The 5590-nt window shown below is 40.6% G+C and overlaps 1 long non-coding RNA gene across 1 annotated transcript; it reads right to left on the bottom strand.

The window, feature by feature from the left end:
- Window positions 1-3359: 3359 nt before the first annotated feature.
- Window positions 3360-5325, bottom strand: LOC120019240. Its single transcript, XR_005472312.1, has 3 exons — window positions 5311-5325; window positions 3654-3731; window positions 3360-3370 (listed from the first exon to the last, which is right to left on the bottom strand). It is a non-coding gene; the product is annotated as an uncharacterized LOC120019240 (long non-coding RNA).
- Between the last annotated feature and the right edge of the window lie 265 nt (window positions 5326-5590).

The following is a 5590-nucleotide window of genomic DNA, read 5'->3' as shown; positions in this document are numbered from 1 at the left end:
AAAAAAGAGTTGGAGTGAAACAATCATTTAAAGAATCTCTCACCTGAAGCACATGATTCCAGAGAGACAGAGGATGAGAACCAGAACAACCACTATGATTCCTACAGCTGCAGTCAGAACTGTTTGTTTCACTAAATTAAAATATGGATGACAAAAGTCCTGGCATTTTATAAACTGAAAATAAACAAAGTCCAGGACAATAATACAACATTTGTTAACTGATCTAATCTCAACGTATATATAAATATAAAACAAAGTACGATAAGCCAAAGTATAATTATTAATATTAGTTTGTAACATAATGTTGTGTTGAAATATTAAAGATGAAACTTCACCTGGTAAAATGATCATCAGAGCTGTAGAGTTCCTAGATCCTCTTCTATTCCAGGCCTCACAGTGGTAATGTCCATTGTCCTTAGACTTGAACTTACTTATGTTGTAGATCTGTCCAAATCCATTTAGAAAAGTCTCATTTTGAAAGTACCAGGTGTATTTGTCCACAGGTGGGTTGGCATCACTGCTGCAGGTCAGAGTCACTGAACTGCCCTCCACTATTCCACCAGAGGGACTGACTGACACTGAGGTGTTCTTTGGGTCATCTGGAGGACAATATGTAACAACAGTGTTTTAAATAGTGTTTTACTTGTGATTGAAATATGAATTTAAATGTGATCCTCTGATCAAAAGATGAGGTTAGGTGAACTAACACTGAACGTCCACAGACACAGAAGAAGAGTTGAGACGTCCATATGTATTCTCAGCCTCACAGTAGTATTCTCCACTGTCCTCAGAGCTGATAGTCGTGAAATTGTATGTCTTTTCAGATCCTGTCAGTGAAGCTCCATTCTTCTTGTACCAGGTGTATTTATCCACAGGTGGGTTGGCATCACTGCTGCAGGTCAGAGTCACTGAACTGCCCTCCACTATTTCACCAGAGGGACTGACTGACACTAAGGTGTTCTTTGGGTCATCTGGTAAAGGAGAATTTGTCAGAGGGGTAGGACAGTAGTATATTTACAAATGACATGTCAAAAATATATTCTCTGATAATATAATAAAACTAAAACTCTAACTCACACAAAACGTTAACAAATACTCATTTGGAGATGATATGCTTAAGGACTACTTCATTTAATTATAATTGTTATGCTACCTTATCATTCAAACACTGAGCTGTACTTTACTCACACTTCACGTCCATGTTTATGGTCCTAGACCGGTCTGTCCCCATCTCATTCTGGGCCTCACAGTAGTACTCTCCAGTGTCAGATGACTGGATTTGACTGAAGACATGCTGTGGTCCTGTCATACGCTGATAGTCACCTCCATTCTTCTTGTACCACCAGGTGTAACTCTGCACAGGTGGGTTGGCATCACTGCTGCAGGTCAGAGTCACTGAACTGCCCTCCACTATTTCACCAGAGGGACTGACTGACACTGATGTGTTCCTCGGTCCATCTGATGTAAAAGACAGTGGATTTAGTAAGAGAACATATTAGGTCAGTTAAACATATTCTATACATATTCCACAATTGTACTTTTCCACACAATGACTTTTAGATTCACCCTCTTATTGAAGATGATCAATTAAAGTACCATGTGGAGCCAATATCTGTCACTACAATATTAATATAGCAAGCTAAGGATGTAAACCCCATGTACTTACATGTGACAGTGAGAGTCTCTTCAGCAGAGGGGAGATCCTCATGGCCTTCTACAGCACAGGAGTATCTGCCTGTATTCTCACTGCTGACAAAGAATAGGCTATAGACAGGAGAGTAGGTGTTGCTGTTTGGTATAGGCTGTCCATTCTTATACCAACTGTAGGCTGTGATGGGGTCCAGTGTACATTTGGTTCTACATGTCAGTGTGACTCCCTCCCCCTCTGACACAGATGTAGGATCCATCTCCAACACAACATCTAGAGTAAATGGAAACAAATCATTATTCTTCTCCTCCTGTATATGTGCTCTTATGTGAAATACTACATTTGGTATTTTTCGATCAGATACCACTACTGTGTCTGTATGACTGCCCTTAATAAGGTAATTACAGGAATAGATGTGAGATGAGTGACAGATTACCTGTGACAGTCAGGGAGACAGGTGAGCCAGAAAACGTTCCTCCAGATGTTATGAATCTGAACCTGTACCCAGCAGAGTCACTCAATCTCAGGTCTGTGATTCTCAGGGTAGAGTCACTCTTCTTATCCCCACGGTACTCTATATGACCCTCATACCCTGGCACTGAGCTCAGATCTTCAGTGTCCCTACCAGACCATTTAGTAAACCAGAAAGCTGTTTTGATCTCATGATAACTGGGATATGTGTAAGAGCAGGATATGTCCACTGTTGACCCCTTCAAGGCACAGATACTCTGATGGGTGTAAGTCACACTCCAACACTTCTGACCTGAAATACAAGAAGACAATATAACACCTTTATAAAATTATTAATTACAACATCTACTGTATACACTGATGTTGTTTATAAAGTAGAAGAACACTAGTTAAACTGTTTATAGTAGTGAAAACCATAATTATTAAAGAATTATCAATATTTACTGATTCATTGACATTAGTCTCACAACAAAAACAACATTGTATTTATCTGAAATGTTTATAGAAAAGTCTAGACTCACACACTGCAGGAGAGTGGAGATCCTCATGGCCTTTTACAGCACAGGAGTAACTGTCTGCATCACTAAAGTAGTCTGAGTACAGGCTGGAAGTGTCCTCCTTTACTTTGTGTCCGTTCTTGTACCAGATGTAGGTGGGGTTGTCAGTCAGAGTACAGGTGGTGATACAGGTCAGTGTCTTATCCTGATGTCCACCAGTCACCTTCACCTGAAGACCTGGAGAAAAAACAATATCACAATATCAATATCACTAAATCCCTTTATCACTGACTTATCACTCTAACACAAAGATGGAAGAAATCCTATGTTATACAGATATACATACAACGAAGACAATTGTCCTGAACTAATTGGAATTCAACAGTAACTATATTGAATGTAACTGTACCTGTGACAGACAGAGTGACTCCAGGATTGCCAGTATATCTCCCTCCAGTCTGATCTTTTTTAAATCTGAACTTGTACGTAGCTGAGTCACTCTCTCTCAGGTCTCTGACTGTCAGGGTGTGGCCATTCTTCTTATCTCCACGGTACGTCACACGACCTTTGTAGTCTGGGTCATCACTCAGACTCACAGGTTTCCCCTCAGCATCATTTTTATTGAACCAGAGGGTTGATGTGACTGTACCACTGGGATATGTGTAAGAGCAGGTCAGCTTCACTGATGACCCCTTCAAGACACAGATACTCTGAGGGGTGTAAGTCACACTCCAGCCATTCTTTCCCAGTACCACTGAACAGTAGCGGAACACAACACAATGGTCTCAGAATGAATACAAGGCCAATTGGCTCACACTGAAGGTAGGGTTTGTCCACACTTTGTTGCCATAGTTGCAGAGTTGAGTGTGAATGGAAACCACAGATAAGCATCACTCAATGAGGTGTGAAAGATAACTATTTAAGTGAAGTGGAGACGCCTAACAGAACACACCAGAATAACATTACAATTCTTATCCTTTTAGAAATGTCTGTAGATTGATAAACAGAGCAACTAAAAGATTAGAATGAGACCATACCTGCTACAGACCAGAGAAAGACCACCAACACACTTCCTGCTGTTCTCAAGGCCATTGTTGCATCTCCCACCCTGCAGTCTTAGAAACATAAACAACAACTCACTCTATAGCTGGTGAATAACTCCACCTGATACATTGAAGTAGAAACTGTAAATGGGGTACAGGGCCTCATTACTGAAAATGAACCAGGCTCATATTGTGTTGTGTTGTATTGTGCTACATGGTTGTCTATGTGAATACTGTCTGTCTGTAAGTCTATTGCACTATGTATGTAATGTGTGTCATGTGTTGCATGTCTGTCTACGTCTATTTAAACTGACATGATGCAAAAAAAATCCTAATATATACAATAGTCATCATCATCATTATAAACAACAACACCGACAATCACTTATTGAACAGATGTGTAGAACTGTAAACACATATTTCTACATTGATTGTTCTGAAGCTGTTTTATTCTCAGAACCCCAAATATAGGAGGATAAATGTTCAATCCTCTACGGTCCGTCAAGCTGTACAGCAGCCTAAAGACTGACCACCAGGTTCAATAATAGCTCATATCCCCAAGCTTTGAGGAAAAACAGCAAGTGACTCACACACACACACACACACACACACACACACACACACACACACCATCTGTAGTGAAGGCCCATAAGTCCCATGGAGTCTGTATTAAAGTCTAGAGAGCTGGTTGTTATGGATGTAGAAAAGTTAAAACACACATCCTACACAGTATAGATGTCAACCCTACTCCCTATCAGTCTGGTCCTGAAGGGCCCTCAGATAAATCCACTGTGTCACTGACACATTTTAAATACTTTATTTGAAGCAATAATAAAAAATGAAAAAAAGGGTTTAAACATTTTAAAGGTCCCTGTATGTATGCCACTCAAGGGTCCAGAAATGACCTCCTTCTTGAAACAGCATAACAGCTGAAACAGAGCAGTACCTAGTTAACTGTTTTGTCCTAGTTTTTCTCAGAACCTCAATCTGGAGGCCACACACTGCCAGCCTGTGTCAGCCAAATATCAGCTCCACCAGCGAGCACCTCCACCCAGGCTGTCCAAGCACCACGAGGTGCTGGTATTTAAGCAGATTCTCTGTAAAGACCTGCTCCATGTAGCCGTTAAATGAGCAGCCCACTTCCAAAATGAGCACCTCCCCCTGGCCTCTCCCCACAACAACTATATCTGGTGTATTTGACACACAGGAAAACACATCATCATCAACATTAAACCAGCTTCCCTTTACACAACAATGTTTATGGATGTGTGCTGATGGTGAGACTACTTGTCTCACCTCGCTGGCAATCAGGTCAACAAGGTGGTCATGTCTAGCAATGTACAAATCCCCACCCCCCCCTCACACACACACACACACACACACACACACACACACACACACACACACACACACACACTGCAGTGTTACAATGTTTGTTTGCATGTCTATTTTACCCTGGTTAATCATCTCATCACTATGTAGATCAACACTCCTACACTGAGACACTTTATGAATACTGGCCCTGATGTAACAACCAAAACACAGATCAAAACATAATAAGAAGTAAAATGATACATTACCCTCAAGAATATGACAAATGACTAAAAACAAATAACCAGAAACTATATTTCAAGATTTCAAGAGTACTTACAGAGTGAAGTGAAGGAGAGAGGTCTTGTACAGTGAGTCAACTGACTGGTAGTGAGTGGGAACTGCTAGTAAGTGTCAGTTCTGTGGTTGATACATATTTATGTAGTCAGAACACAAGTATCTGATACAGAAGTGTCATATCCTTCCTCTTTAAGACATTAACATGCATGAGGACCAGAACAGCATGTCAGAAAAGGGAGGTTACTGTATTAAAATGGGTCCTACATTTCTATAATGGACACAATGTCCCCCATTTCCACTTTTATTTAAATACAGAACCA

Source organism: Salvelinus namaycush, chromosome 2, assembly GCF_016432855.1.
Source record: "Salvelinus namaycush isolate Seneca chromosome 2, SaNama_1.0, whole genome shotgun sequence".
NCBI classification, from domain to species: Eukaryota; Metazoa; Chordata; class Actinopteri; order Salmoniformes; family Salmonidae; genus Salvelinus; species Salvelinus namaycush.
The sequence above is the reverse complement of the archived record's forward strand: the minus strand, read 5'-3'. Positions and strand labels throughout refer to the sequence as shown.